Here is a 17,001-nt window from a genome sequence, read left to right as displayed (position 1 = left end):
AGAATATAGATAATCAGTGTGAAGGGTTTTTAACTTTCTGTGACCATATGGTTTCATTATTTTTTATTTTTTTGGTAAATAAGTATGCCACCTGGTAGTGTTTTTGGTGACCAGATGATTCCTTTTGTGCTTTGCTTATCCTTAAGTGGTCTAAAATTTTCTTTCCCACTCTATAAAGAATTGTTTTCCTGTTTCTTTAAAATATGAATTTTATGTAATATTTTCAACAGCATACCTGAAGCTATATTAAGCTATTTCAAATAACTACTTCCTCAAATAAATGTCTTCATTGTTAACACACATAGAGCAAATAACCCATGAATTGAGTTTTTTGAAGATAAATTTTGCTGGTTGCAGAAACTAAAATAGGAATTGTGTTTAGATTCTCATGTTAATTTAGTCACTTACTAGCTGTAGGACCCTGAAGAGACAGAAAGCAAATGAAAGATTTGTAGAGCACAAGCCTCATGACTCTGTCTGGTCATTCTTTGCCATTTCTCCAGTGAGAGAATGAAAACCCTGTTCCAGATCATGTCGACGTTCCCTTACAACTCTGAACCTTACTACGAGCAGTTAACACAAATTATGTATATATTTTAAAGTAATATAAATCAATGCAACTACTTTTATGATCACATTTTGACTTCTCTATTATTTATAATGTATAAGTAATGAATTAACAGGGTTTTATTTCATAGTGTGTTCATTAGAATAAAGTCAATGGGGACAACCTTAGGAAGAAAATAAGGACATTAGAAAATTCAAATGTAAAAAATAAATTTTCTTCATTTATTTAGGTATTCTAGAACAGTTTAAAAATTCTAGTTCTTATTTTTTCAGACATACTTTGTAATGCCTATTGTCCATTCTTTGTCTTGTGCTTTATTCTGTTACTTCCAATTTCTTTTACCTCCCATGTTCTTTCCACTATAGTTAAGTCAAATAAGTTTTATATGAGATGTGGTCTATGTTACTTTGGTGTGCTTATTATCACCACCACATTTTGACTTGCTAGTTGATAAAGTGCTTCTTTGGCCTTCTATTCACTCTTTTGGAGTGAAAAGTCTCAGGTAGTTTCTTAATGAGCATTTCCTCTGTTATTAAAAACAAACAGCTGTTCACTGCATATATAGCACTTAAAAACCCTGAGTACATGGACTACTCAAACAACTCAGGAAATTCAGGTCATCTGATACATACGGATGTGGGGATGTGGGTAGCTTTATGGAGCAGCCGGGAAGATCCCAGAACAGAAAAGGAAATTGCTTACTATGAGTACTGGAAAAACATTCAGGTTCTAATTTTATTATTAACTATGAATAGTAAACAACATGTATTTAAGGAAATAGCATAAATTTTCCAAAACGTAACCTGTCACATTAAAAATGCAAAAATATTTTTTTTCTACTGTTACCTCTCTGTGCTGAAATGTGAGAAACTGAGATCAAATATTAAAAATAACTTCATTTGGATATCTTGAGAACTGAAATTCACTGCCGCAATTTTGTGTCCTCATGAGACCCTGGAGTGATATGGAAGGCGGGATGTGCTATGGACATTGCTGATAGGAGAAAGAATGTTGTCCCTTAACATTTTATTGGCTGATAAATTCAGCTAGTAGTTGGTTATAGCACAAAGCTGAGTTTTCTTCCAACTCTTTAATGGAGTAGAGACTGCAATTTTGGGAAAATGAGATCTAATTTTCCTAAATAATTTGGGAAAAAATTCTAAAGAAATATCAAAATCTGTTGATGTCTTCTCTCTTTTAGGAGGTCTCACAAAGCCCCTGTTTGTAAGTCCCATTAATAATCAGGCCATTTTCCTCATGACAGTTCTTACCCCTCCCATCTCTTAAAAACTTTAGCTGGTGGCTCACTGTCATTTTCTCCAATACTACTCATCATAATTCTTAGGAATTCAATATCCACATAAATGTTTTTCCCAGTATCTGTCAACATACAAAAAAGGCTGCTGTCCCCTCTTTTTTTTTTTTTTAAGAAAAGGCTGTTTCTTCCTCCCTCCTCTGCTTCCAGGTATCCCTATGTATCTCTATCACTTTAACTCAAATGTCCTTCAAAAAGTCATCTATAGTCTATAGTCATTGTTTCTAATTTCCCTGCTTTCATTCTCTCATAGACACATTCTAGTTGTGCTTTTTTCCTCCCTGTTCTACTGAAATTGCTCTTATCAAAGTCAACACAAAGCTGATATTAATCCAATGTCAGCTCATGGCCCTTACTTGACTTCCCAGTAGCATTTGACACTGTTAACACACTGTCTTTCTTGAAATATTTTATCCCCTCAGTTCAGACACTGTCTTCACCTAGTTTTTCCCTGAACTCATTGGCAGGTTTTTCTCATCTCCACATCCTCTAATTCTTTGAGTGCCCAGGACTTAGAACTCAGTCCTTGAAAATTATTTTCTTCTTCTTTTTTTTGTTTTTTTGAGTTGGAGTCTCCCTCTGTCATCCAGGCTAGAGTGCAGTGGCACACTCACAGCCACCCCAGCTTTATTCCAGCAATCCTTCCACCTCAGCCTTTCAAATAGCTGGAACTACAGGTGTAGGCTACCATGCCCAGCTAATTTTTATTATTATTATTTATTGAAGAGATGAGGTCTTGCCAAATTGCCCAGGCTGGTCTTGAGCCTGCAGACTCAGGCAATTCACTCACCTTAGCCTCCCAAAGTGCTGAGATTATAGGCTGAGCCACTGAGCTGAGCCAAAAATTCTTGTCTTAATTGTCTACACTCACTCCCTAGTGCCACATCCAATCTCATAATACTACCCTCAACTACAGTTTGGAACCACCAAAAGTACATCTCCGGCCTGTAACTCTCCCTTTAATGATAGACCCATATCTTTATTGGTATTGGCTCTTCTAGTATTACACACAAATCTTTCATAGCACTTTTTATGGTCCAGGTATTGTTCTTTGTATTTTACATGCATTAGTTTACTCATTTAATCTTTACAAATGAACTTAAGAGAATGATAGGCATATCTTCATTTTATGGCTAAGATAATTGAATGAGAGATTAAACAATTTACTCAAAGTAATGGGTCTGCCAAGATTTGAACCTGGCATTCTGGTTCCAAAATCTATATTGTTATGCCAAATGGCAACCTTCAGGTGATGAAAACTGTGCTTCTATCCTTCCCTCATCTCAGCGAGTCTTTAATCAAATGCCACCTTCTCACTGAAGTTTTTTCTCACTACAATTCACACACTCACATCCCAAAAGACTCTTCTTGATTTTCCTCCGTATTACTTATCTCACAGGCTTTACTTATTTTAGATTTACTTATTTTACAGGCTTACAGATTTACTTATCTCACAGGCTTTACTTATTTTAGATTTACTTATTTTTCTTGTTTATATTGTTTTCTTCCCTATGAGTCCATAGATTAAGAATTTGCTGTTGTCTAACAAGAACTTGTTTTTTCTCCAGCTCCTCAAACAATGACTAACATATAGGAGGAACTCAATTCATATTAATGAGCTCCCTAGTTAGTCAAGGCCTTGTATGTAATCCTACTCCAAAAAATGAAAAGTCATTCAGTCTGTTTTTGGCTGAGCCCCAAGACAATACTTGTCAATGAATCTTAAATTCCGAAGTGAGATTATAGGAAACCATGAGAGACATACATTGTCTAAAGTTAGTGCTAAGATCCTTGATTTCTCACACAAAAATTGAAAGATTTTTAAGTTTAGAAGATTAGGATGAGAGAATTTCTGTAGTGAGTTAGGTGATGTGGAGTTCCAAGTGACTCTTCTTCCACAAGGGGAAGGTGGTGGCTCTTCCTTCCCACTCCCTCAAGCCAGGAAATTGGGGCTTCAGTGAGTCCAACAGAGAGTTCACTATTTATCCACTGAAGTTTGTGTCTTGCTTCAGTGAACCTGTGTTTGACCCATACTTGTCAAGCCAAGTGACCAGTGCTTGCATTTGGGAAGTAACCGCATTCATGGGAGTGGGTTCCATTGTGGGTTTCCCATGGACTAAAAGGAGGCAGTTAATGTGAAAGCCAGCATAAGACACCTGGAAAAGACAAAATGCCACTTGAGAGTTCCTGGAGATGTAAAGGTAGATACTGGTGTGAGGGTGGAGCCAGAGGCCCCAGCTGGAGAGAAGTTAATTTTTTTCAGGAATTTCCCTGAGAGATCCTAGTGGATAGTTAGCTTTAATCACCACCAGGGCAAGGAGGAACAATCTGAAACGAGTGGTAGCCAGGAAGGCCCTTTTACCCTTTCTTGTCTCTTCTCCTCCCCTCTCCTTTCACCTTGATTGACTCTGGGCTTCAGGAGAGGTAGAAGATGTGACAGAGTGAAGAGCAACCAAGATCAGATTCCCAATACACAGCACAGACATTCCCCCCTGCCTCTCTCTCTCTGTCTCTGTCTCTCTGTCTTTCTGTCTCTCTCTCTCTTTCTCTCTGCCTCTCTCTCTCTCTCTCTCTCTCACACACACACGCGCGCGCGCACACACACACACACACACACACACACACACACACACACACTAATCATACTTGCCACCTGCCCACTTGCCACAGGGCGAATTGTGGGTGGTGGCTCTGGGAAGGGAGAAACACTGAAGTTTGTTTTTCAAACATAGACACTGGCACGTTAATTTTTGAACTGAGAATATTTTTACGACTAAGGTGCCTAAAGAAGTTTTAACATCAAAGAGTAATTGTGTAAAATATAGATACTGCCCAAAATGTCCCCCAAGGGCAAAGAAAGGACTTTACAGAGAGGGTGGAGGGGAAGGGAGGAAGTGAAAACAGTTGTTTTCTTTTGTTACCTATGAGTCTTGTTTTTATTCAGCAGACTGGTCCCGTATTCCAATGTGCAAAAAAAGAATATATCTTAATGAAAATTATCTGAAAAACACAGGATGCAGTGTCTAAGCTTTATGTAGAATAAACCAGATACTCTAATTTTCCAAGTAAGTGAAGCACTTATAATAACTCTTATTTTTAAAACAACACCATTTAAACACAATTATATAAAATTTTCTGGCATAGAATAGCTACCTTGAGACATCTGGAAAATTGCATGATAAGGTTCATTTATTTATTTACTTTTTTAAATTAAAAAGAAAATCACTTTACAAACCACTTCTATGGCTAGTAGTGTGAGAAAGGTGAATAGGTCTAAATTAATTTTCTTCTTCATTTCGGTACTTTTGAAAGTCACAAAAAGAAATAAGAACAATCCAGAAATTCATTCTTTCTCTCCAATTTTTCCTTTTCCCATATGAGCTGAGCCTAGAAGTGTACAGACACATGAGGGAATGTTTCCACTGTGTGGGAGAAACATCTGCAGAGTGCTCAGGGACCACCAGAAGCGGGGTGAGGAGGAGCCATGTGGAGGCGGTGGCGGCAGACAATAAAAGAAATACAGGGAGCTGGTTAGGCCCAAATGTCCAACGGAATTGCCTAACCTTCGGCTTACCTTTTGCATTATATAAAAAGTCTAAGAGTCATAACATTTATATGAAAAACAATTTTCAAGATGGTGATGAAATAGAATTCATAGCATGCTCTTAGAATTCTTTCCTTCTGCTGCTATGGCAAACGTGCTGCTGTGCACATCACACTCTGGAGAGCCTTAGCTGGGTGGTTTTCATGGGTTTCTTTTGCAGCCATTTTTTAAGGTGGCCATAGGAAAGACTAGGAGCAACAGGTCTCTCAGCTGAGATGGAAGCACAGTGAAGACAGAAGAGAATTCTCAGTAAATTTACTATAAAAATCAGGAGCCAAAAGGGCTCTGGAAATGCAAATGATCATCATTAGAAAGTAATATGCGACTACTGAAGAAACATTTGAAAGAATAATGTGGTCTAGCAAAACAATCCTGCAATCTGCATTCAATCAAAACTGACCAAAAATGCTTGCAATGGTTCTTTGTGTTGTTGGGAGACAAATGCTCTCTGGAACTCATGAAGAAAACTTTACAAAGTGGCTTATTACCAACAGAATATTACTGAAACAATACCCAGTCTTAGAGTTGACTTTTCCAATAAAGGGGAGACTCTCCAACTGCGATGGCCAAGGTATTGAGAGTGACAGGAATATTTATGTATCTGTCGAATGCTCACAGATGAGCTTTATGGGTTGGCTTGTTTTAGTCTACAGTACTTGTAACTAGACATCCTGCCCACCAAATAGTTTATGTCTGAGTACAATTAAAATTCAGTATACAGAACTTAGAAAATCAAATGGGGCAGAGCTATACTTAGAAGAGTGGATAGGAAGAAATCATGCGAACTGTTAGAAACTGCCTAATTAATTTTGATTCTAGGCCAATTTAATAAGTCTCTTAAGTGCAGTGGTACTGAAAATCTATTAACCCTTATTCTCTTAGAATACATGACATATCTTTATAGATTGTGGTTTTCACTACTTACCTTTGGTTCAGCACCTTAGTAAGCCAGCTTTTGGGATTCTGATTTTCATATGGAAAATTCTAAGGCTGGCTATGATTAAGTTGCAGACAAATTATCCAGCTTCACTACTTATACTTCATACCTGGTATTCATGAGCAGGGCCACTTCCTTGGGACACTGACTGGCATTCGTAAGACAAAAGCCCCACAGTCTTCCATGAAAGAACTACTTATCCTGGGGTCATAGATTATATAGAAATAAAATGTGTGGTCTAGAAGAAATCAAGCCTGTTCAGGAATCTTAGATCTTATACATTTACCTACCAGAAACAGAAATATGTTCATAAGTGACATTTTTCAACAAAATATCATAAAGTTAGAATAAAATTGAGATGTAATGTACTTACTGTTAAAACCAGGCAGGCAAGTTGAAAGGACAGTAAAACAATTAACTTATTCGATTTTTCTAATTCAAAGGTATCATATCTTTTAGTTTATATTTATTTTTCTGAAAAAATAACCCAATGAAATTCATTAGAATCAATAATATGAATATCAAATAAATACCTTTTATGAATTTTAATCTTATAGAAATATTTTTTTCTTTATATGCTGAAGGGAGTTAAAATAATAGATCTTTATTTTATTATCACTGTCAACATTACAAAGTAGAAAATGTATGCACATACAATAAAGCAATTCAATTGTAGCTCATGATTCCTTTAAATTAATTTCCTGTCTTTCTCTCTCTCTCTCTCTGTGTTTTTTTTTTTTTTTTTTTTTGCTATTTTTCTGAAAAGAATGCCATTTAATTTCTTTTAAAGTTTTAAAAATTCAAACGAAATGGGTACTCTGGTATTTGAGAATTTGTTTTGAAACTTTTGATACAGATTAAGTATATGATGTTTGCTAAAATATTCAGATTGGTGGAGATGGGGACAATTCATTAAATAAAAGACTGCTTCCCAAAGAGGTATTGTTTTTAACAATTTATTAAACCATGTTGAGTTTTTCTGCTTAATTAAAATTTGCTTGATACAGTAATCACTTTATAAAAAACTGTGCTTGCAACTGAGCAGTCATCTAACTTTATGAGTTTAATAAATTGAAATTATTAAAATCCTTCTGTTGTCATATATATAATATATATCTATCTATATATATAAAATATATATGAAACTACTTGATGCTAGGAAACCCAATTTTCTCTAATTTAACTGTAATTTGGCCTTAAATAGCTGGTAGATGCTGTAAATTACCAATTCCTTACTATTTTACAGTTGAAGACACTGAGACTTACAGAGGGTAAGCAACTTTCTAAAACTCTTGCATAGTGGTTAAATATAAGAATATGAAGGACCACCAGAAATTTTTGAAATCCAGAACCTGGGACGTTACTGAACTTAAAGCCAAAACCTATATCCAAGTCAAAATAAAATAAAATGCTCAAAATATAATTGATAAAATAGCCTGTTGTTTTGTTTTTGTTTGTTTTTTGGGTTTTTTTTTCCAGGAACAGTTGATTCATATAGAGTATGAAGTTAATAATTTTGTATTATAAATTAAAATATCAGAATATTATAACCGGTAACAAAAATGAATAATTGCAAATTTCAAACACCGAATTTGTTGTTCTTTTTCACCCTGCAGAATAGATAGGTCACAGTGAATGTTAGTTAAGATTTACTTATTTGGATTCCAATTATGTTGCTTTCTTTATTTTTATTTTTTTATGTTTTGTAGAGATGAAATCTCAGTATGTTTCCCAGGCTGATCTTGAACTTCTGGGCTCAAGCATTTCCTCTGCCTTGGCCTCCCAGTGTTGGGATTACAACCACGAACCACTGCACCCCACAGTGATGGTTTTGGAATTTAAAAAACATTTATTTTCTCTAAAGTCAAGAATGAGCAAAGACAATATATAAAGAGAATAGAATAGACATAGAAAGATAGAGTGGTACTCAATTGCTAACATATGCCATCATGATAAAAATTTTTTTGAAGTATATTTGAACAAAAGGGGTACATTCTCCAATATGCTTTGACTAATTTTTTATTGTGAAAAATAGCATGACATGAAATTCCCTATTTTAATCATTTTTAAATGCACAGTTCTATAGCATTAAGCATAGCCACACTGTGTAACCATTGTCAACATCCATCTACAGAACTTTGCATCTTCTTAAAGGGATCAATTCTTCTGCACCCGTTAAACACTAACTCCCCATTCTTCTTATCCCCAAGTCTTAAGAAATCATCAGTCTTCTTTTTTTCTTATACATTTTACTGCTCTATGCACCTCATGCAAGTAGAATCATACAATATTTGTCCTTTATTGACTGACTTATTTCACTTAGTGTAACATTTTCAAGATTCATTCATTAGCTTGTGTCAAATTTTTTTCTTCATAAAACTGAATAATATTTCTTTATATGCATATACCATATTTTGTTTGATCTTTCATCAGTCAGTGAACACTTGGATTTCTTCCACATTTTGGCTACTGTGAATAATGCTACCGTGAACATGAGGGTAGAATATATGTTTCATCCATAACAACAATTACATATTTTGTCTACAAGAGCCTTAGAGGCTTTGGAAATCTCTAAATTCTACATTGTCCACTTTTAATGGAGTGAGAATATTTCTTGCTTGCTTTCTTAGCAGTTGCACATACTAAAACTAAATAAAACAAATAAAAATACAACCACTATGATCAAAAAATCATATTTTCAAAATTCCCCCAACTTTCCATTATACTGAACTTGAAAATTAAAGACATAAGGGAGGATTCCAATTTTAGATAATATGTTGAACCTACAAATCTATTGTCTCTTTCTTCCTCCTAAAAACATATTGCACACAAATTAATGAAACAGCAGGTATGTATCTACAATAAATAATATAATAGAAGGAAAATGGTTAGAAATATAGAAGCTTTTGGAAGTTAGAATGCCAATTCATTGATTAGTAGCAACCATATCAAAGTGGGTTGGCTTGGAGTTAGTGGAAAATGAGAGTAGGAAGAGCTCTAACTTAGGAAAATGTTAGTTTGTCCCTAAAAAAAAAATCTCAGAGATAGAAAGTAGAAATAAAATGCATGCATTAAATAACAATTGAGTGACATTTTATGTCGATCTTCTCTACATTTAGCATGTAATGCTAATGGATAGGTGATACCTCCTCAGAAAGAGAAAGTGAAAATTCTCTTATGAACTCTAAATAATTTAGGAGGTGGTACATACTATGGTTTGAAAGTCCCCCCCAAAACTCATGTTGAAATTTAATTGCCACTGTAACAGTATTAAGAGATGGAGTCTTGAAAAGATGCTTAGATCATTAGGGATCTGCACTCATGTATGGATTAATGCCATTATTCTGTGAGTGTGTTAGTTATTGCAGGAGTTGGCTCCTATAAAAGAAATTGAATGCATACATTTAGCCCAATTTTCTCTGTCTCCCCTGCTTTATATGCCCTTTAACTTTTCTATCTGCTGCCTCTCATCTGGGATGACCCTTGCCAGATGCTGGTGCCATGCTCTTGGGCTTCCCAGCTCCAGAACCTTAAGCCAATAAATTTATTTTCTTTATAAATTACCCAGTCTGTGATATTCTGTTATATTCAACAAAAAATGAACTAAAATAGATACTTGATACTTAGACATAGGGCTGTTGTTATAACAAATATTTGAAAATGTGGAAGAAACTTTAGAAATGAGTAGTAAACAAAGGCTGGAAATATGGAGGGCCAGCCTAGAAAAAGCCTGGATTGTTGGTGTGAATGAAGCATTAAGGGTGTTCTGGTAATGGCTCAGAAGAAGAGAGCTGTAGGGAGACTCTGAATCTTCTTAGAGATTACTTAAGTGGACATGACCAAAATTTTGGTAGAAATAATGAGGAACAAGGTATTAGAATTTGAAGATCATCCTTATTAAAAAGCAGTAAAGACCTTGGCCCAAATGTGTTTATGTTACAGGAATTTGTGGAATGCAGAACTTAAGAGCAATAAACTGGGATACCTGGTGGAAAAAATAAGCAGCAAAGCATTGAGGCTGCTGTATAGCTATTTTGAACCACATACAGTGAGATGCTAGAGCAAAGGAATGGCTTAAACATGAAACTTATAGCTAAAAAGGAAGCAGATGGGAAAGATTTGGAAAATTAGCAGTCTGACCATATAAAGAGTGAAAACTCCTGTTTGGGAGAGATTATTAAAGGTGCGGCCAGGTGGCCTTTTGCTAAAGAGAGCACCATAGATTAAAGGGGGCCAGGTGTTATTCATTAAGACAATGGGAGAAAGACCTGAAAGTTATTTTAAAGATCTTCAAGTCTTCCCCTCCCATCACAGACCCAGAACTTTAGGAGGGCAGAATGGTTTCAGGGCATAGGCCTGGGGTGCCCTCTGTGGGCTTGAGACCAAGTTCTCTGCTTGAGACACTGCTCCGAGAATTCCAGCCTAGCACCACTGCACTGCACCAGGCATGACTCAAGTGGGCACAGGTGTGGCTTGATTTGCTGCTCTAGAAGGTAAAAGTCATAAACCTAGGCATAAACCTAGTGTCAATGCAAGGCTAATTTTGCATGCTGGAGGAATGAAAAAGCTTTGGGATATGGCTACTTCCCTCTAGTTTTCAAAAGAAGTTGGTTAGTCAACTGTAAAATATTTGCTGTAAACAAAAAGTAATTTACCATTTCTTGCTAGTCAACTATTGCTGTTAACTAACTCTATCTTGAAAGAAAACATCACAATCAATCAGCTGCTTCACAAACCTGTGGGAATTTTCTTTTGCAGACACCTCCCCAAAGACAATTCCCTGCCCACTTCTTTTCAAAAGAAGTCCCAGCAACCTGGGAATTCAGCTAGAAACCTGCTAGCCGGGTTAGGTGGCTCAGCCTATAATCCCGCACCTTTGGGAGGCTGAGGTGAGTGGATTGCCCGAGCGGGCGGGTTCGAGACCCGCCTGGGCAGACGAGACCTCATCTCTACAATAAATCAATAAATTAGCTGAGCGTGGTAGCGCGCGCCTATAATTCGGCTACTTGGAAGGCCGAGGCGGAAGGATCGCCGAAGCCCAGCAGGTCGAGGCTGCGGTGGCCGGGAGCGGCCACTGCACTCCAGTCTGGGCGACAGAGTGAGACTCCAACTCAAAAAAGAAAGAAAGAAAGAAAGAAAGAAAGAAACCTGCTGCAGGGAAACAGTGACCACAGGGAGTCCCCATTAGGAGTCTCTAGTGGAGTCATGGTTGCTGTGTATGGTGGCAAGCTAGGCATGGCCCAAGTCATGGGATGGTAGGAAGAACTTATCAAAATAGTTATGAATTAAGAAAGGTAGTTTTGTTAAAGGAAGATATTTTGTGAAGGGCACAACGGCCAGAGGCAACAGAGAGTTTTGCTGTCTGCTGTCAAGAGGCAGGGGCTAGAGGGTTGTTTTTATAAGAGAGGTATCAGGGTTTCATGGGCAGGGAATTGTCTTTGGGAGGGTGTCTGCAAAAGAAAATTCCCTGAGGTTTGTGAAGCAGCTGGTTGATTGTGGTGTTTTCTTTCAAGATAGAGTTAGTTAACAGCAATAGCTGACTAGCAAGAAATGGTAAATTATTTTTTGTTTACAGCAAATATTTTACAGCTGGCTAACCAGCTTTTACATCTCTTACTGATCTTGAGGTTCCCTTTTAAAATATCATTTACCTAATTGTCTTTGGCCTAACTGGGCCACATACTTCACAAAGGGAGCAGGGCTTCTTCTGAGACCCCAGGACTGTATCACTACCAGTGTGAAATTCCAATCCAAGAGAGCTGAATTCTGAGTTGAGCCCGACAAAGCTGTAGGGTGGGGCTGCCTGAGGCCTTGGAGACCCAACCCTTGCCTAGTGTGTGCCCAGGATTCAGGACATAGAGTCAAAGGAGTTATTCTCTAGTTCTATTATTTTTTCTGTTAGGTTTCGGATGTACTTAAAGGCTCTGCCCTTGAGAAGTAATGCCATTATTACGGGGTAGCTTTCTCATAAAAGAGTGACCCCATTTCCTCTGTCTCACTTGCTCAAGTGCCTTTCTACCCATCTGCCTGCAATTTTCCCCCATTGATGACCCTCACTAGATGCTGGCACCATGCTCTTGGTATTTTCAGCCTTGGAACTATGAGTCAAATAAACTTATTTTTTGAAGTAAATTACACAGCCTGTAGTATTATTTTTCAGTACAAAACAATGGATTAAAACAATACTTCAGAAGAAAGCTACCTTCATTCTAGCATTTTATGCTTCTATAATGTAATATAAGATGGCTTGTTTGTTAGCCTGCAATCTAAGTGTGAGAGTCTATTTATGTACCAAGTTCATGCAGCCATTTTTAATAGAGCTTCCTGTGGAAAGAGGTACCAACAAACACAAGAGATAGGAGAAAAATCAGCAACAAAACAAAACGAACCACCTCAAAACCCAATTTATATAAACAGGAACAACAACAACAACAAAACCAAAAAAGATTTGTAATCGGACACATCACCATGAGATTTTTTTCATGCACAAAAAAGCCCAAGTGTTGCCAGAGAGAAAACCAGGTTATATAGTAAATGGGTTTAAGATTTCTCAAAAACCTTATTCTATGGGAAGACAGTGCAGTTATGTCTTCAAAGGCCTGAGGGAAAATGAAGTTTAACCTGGAATTCTATATCTATCTATGACTGTGGTCCCCAACCTTTTTGACATCAGGGACTGATTTCGTGGAAGTTAACTTTTCCACAAACCAGGGGTGGGGGAGTGGAAATGTGCAGTCAAACCTCACTGCTAATGTTAATCTGTCTTTGCAGCCACTCCCCAGCGCTAATATCACCACCTCAGCTCCACCTCAGATCATCAGGCGTTAGATTCTCATAAGGAATGCACGACCTAGATCCCTCACCTGCACAGTTCACAATAGGGTTCGCACTCCTATGAGAATCAGATGCCTCCACTAATCTGACAGCAAGCCGTAATGCGAGCAATGAGGAGCAGCTGTAAGATAAAACTCTGCTTGCTAGCCTACCCCTCACCTTCTGCTGTGTGGCCCGGTTCCTAACAGATGAAGGACATGTAGAGGTCTGTAGCCTGGGGGTTGTGGACCCCTGAAGATGAAGTAGGTAGATAGAATAAAGATATTTTAGTCATGCAGTGACTCAGAAGCTTTCTCTGGCAAATGCATTTCTTAGAGAGTAATTTGAGGGCACACTCTGACAAAACAATGAATAATCGAAGAAAGAGGAAAAGGTGATACAAGACACAGTACATTCAATTACTTCAAGAAGGCAGTGTGAGGATGTCCCAGAAGAATGCTAAATACAGCTAACAGAGACTGGACCAGAAGGGAGGTGTGCAGAGTGAGGCAAGGTGAAAGGAGTGAACTACATAAAGCAGAGAATATAATGAACACCTTTGTAGTGACAGAAGATTTGTTGAGGTATAAAAATGGAAATAAATGTTAATTTGTGTCCAAAACATTCTCCACTGAGAAACATAGGCATAAACATTAGACCCACAAAAGAAAGAAATATCATTATATAGTAAATCCTCCTTATTGACTTAGACCTTTTAGAATTCCTCAATAAAAATAGTAGACAACACAACTATGCCTATTGAACAGAATTTATATATCATTAAACATCAGAATCATAAAACTGGAGGTTCAGAAATAAGTGGGGAAGTGGAAGGGGATTGAAAAGAAGTGGAGAGAATGGTGGAAGCTCTAATATCTTCTATTTCACAGAGTGAAGAGGCAAAACATGATTTTATAGCAAATGGATAAAATCAAAGAGGTTTGGCTGGGTTAGGTGGCTTAGCCTGTAATCCCAGAGGCTGAGGCAAGTGGATTGCCTGAGCCCATGGGTTCGAGACCAGCCCGGACAACTTGGCAAGACCTTGTAACTACAGTAAATAAAAAAAATAGCGGGATATGGTAGCACGTGGCTGTAGTTCTGGCTACTTGGAAGGCTGAGTTGGAAGGATTGCCCGAGCCCAGCAGGTCGACGCTGGAGTGGCTGTGAGCATGCCATTGCACTCCAGCCTGGGTGATGCAGTGAGACTCCAACTCAAAAAAAAAAAAAAAAAAAAAATCAAAGAGGTTTAAAAAAGTTTTCCAAAGTAGAGGAAGGAGAGAGCTGTCATGGGTAATAGATGTAGGCTAATAACTTTCCCATCATAAGAAGAAATCAACAGACAATGCCTACATTTCCTGAGTCAAGAAAAAGTATTCTGAAAGAAAATGTAGAGACTAAGGTGCAAACCAGTGGAAACAAAACCAGAGAATCATAAGAGAATTTGCTTCTGGAAGACTATAACGGTTGGTGGGCTGAAATATATTTTTTAAAACAATGTATTTTTGATAAAGATAGAAGCAATTAATTTAAGGAAAGTAAAGACCAGAATGGAGAAGATTGTGCAAACAAACAAGCTATAAAAACATCTTTCTTTCCCATTAACTCATATTAGCTTTTTCATTTTTTGGCATATGACAAATACATAGACCTCATCTCATTAAAAGCACTGTAGTTATGCCCATTAGTCTCTAGGAGTTCTGGAGGAAGCAGATAGATTCTCTCATCTGCAAAAGTAATCTAGATCTATCAAAAAATGTTTTTAATCATGATTTTTCTCCTTGATTTAAAAAATATTAGATTTGCATTATCTTTTAGTGTTTATGAAGTGCTTTTATAAATACCTTCACAATAAATTTACCTATCAGGCAAGCATGAGACATGTAGTTGTGAGAGATTAAAGGTCATGAGACTAATTAGTGACAAGTAATAAGAATCCACTGTTTTTGATTCTGGTCCAAGAGACTACTGCCTACACTTTTTAGGTATGAATATCATCCTGAAGATTCTGTCAGAAGCCTGTGATTCCAATAACATTAAAACTGTTCCTTCAAAGGGTGCAAGCTTTCAGTTATAAGATGAATACGTTATGGGGATATAATGTACAACATATTGACTACAATTAATAATTTTGTATTCTTTTACTTGAAATTTGCTAAGATAAATTTGCTTGAGACCATACACCACCTGCCCCAACACAATGATACATAACTGTATGTGATGAAGAGTGTGCTAGCTTATTTGACTTGGGTAATCATTACACATTTTATAAGTATATCAAATCACCACATTGTTCATTCTTAATATATATTATTTTTATTTATCAATTATACCTCAATGAAGCTGGGAAAAATACTGCTTTCAGGTTGTGATTTCTCTTGTTACAGGAGAGAATAAATTTCCAACTTGTTCTTGACACCTGTACATTGCACCAAGTACCCTTTCTGATCACAAACAAGAAACATTTCTTCTCATATTCAGTTCTATTCCTGAAAAAAATCTGCATATTTACACGCTCAGTGGCAAAACTGAGTCAGTTGCAGATCAGAAACTGGCACATGGATTGTCTCTTAGCCCATCTGTGTTCCAGTGCTCATCAATGTGCAGAGACAGAAAGAGGAACAAAGTCTGAAGAAACAGGGTCATGGACTTCTTTTTTGATGCTTTGATTACAGTAAAAGAAATGTAAGTAATAAATAGATGAGTTTTTTCTTTCACTTTTGATAAATTAGGTAAGTATAGATCCTGAAGTAGAAAAATAGAAAAATGTAAAGGTAAATGAAAGTGGCAAGCACAGCGTAAATTCTGTTAACTGTTCCTCCCTCCCAACTTCAGTACGCAGCTACCCTTTATGTATGAAGACATCATTGCTTCCTGGTGATCTTGGTTCAGAAATTGCATGCATCAGTAATGTGTCCATTCTGTGCACTACACACCATGTTAAAACTTACTAGGCTTCCATGGATACTAATGATGCATGATTAAATACAAATTTCAGAATATATATCCTTCCCATTTTTAACAAAATTACCAGTTCTCTTTAGCTTTGAATTCTATGTTGTTGATAAATTGATTTGAAAACTCTGATAACTAATATTTGGTTTAAATATGATAATTTGTTTAAAGTAAATTAAAGTTCTATGATATTGAAAAGACAATGGATCCAAGGACTAGTTTTGTTATTGTCATTTAAAAAGTATATTGTGAGGCCAATGTGGTGGCTCAAATCTGTAATTCCAGCCCTTTGGGAAGCCAAAGCGAGAAGATTGCCTGAGTTTGCGGGTTCGAGACCAGACTGGGCAACATGATGAGACCTGGTCTCTACAATAAATCAAAATATTAGCCAGGTGTGGTAGCACATGCCTGTAGTTTTGGCCACTTGGAAGGCTGAGGCAGAAGGATCACTGGAGTCCAGCTGGTCTACATTGGGGTGGCCATGAGGGTGCTACTGCACTCTAGCCTGGGCGACAGAGTGAGCCTCTAAATAAAACAAAAACAAAGCCCATAAAAAACCCCCAAAACTACCTTGGTACATTTAGATAAACCACTTTGAATCAAACACAAGAAATGCAAGAAACCCCAGTTTCTAGAGTCTTGACCTATAACACTAAGAGAGGACACTTAAATAAAAATTTTAAATTAAAAAAAAGTATATTGTGGGCCAGGTGCTGTGGACCACACCTGTAATCTTAACACTTCGGGAGGCCGAGGAGAAAGGATTGCCTGAGCTTCAAACCCTGGAGCTCAGGGTTTGAAAACAAACGAGA

The sequence above is a fragment of the Carlito syrichta genome, unplaced genomic scaffold (genome assembly GCF_000164805.1).
Source record: "Carlito syrichta isolate Samal-C Ts95f unplaced genomic scaffold, Tarsius_syrichta-2.0.1 Scaffold301563, whole genome shotgun sequence".
NCBI classification, from domain to species: Eukaryota; Metazoa; Chordata; class Mammalia; order Primates; family Tarsiidae; genus Carlito; species Carlito syrichta.
The sequence above is the reverse complement of the archived record's forward strand: the minus strand, read 5'-3'. Positions refer to the sequence as shown.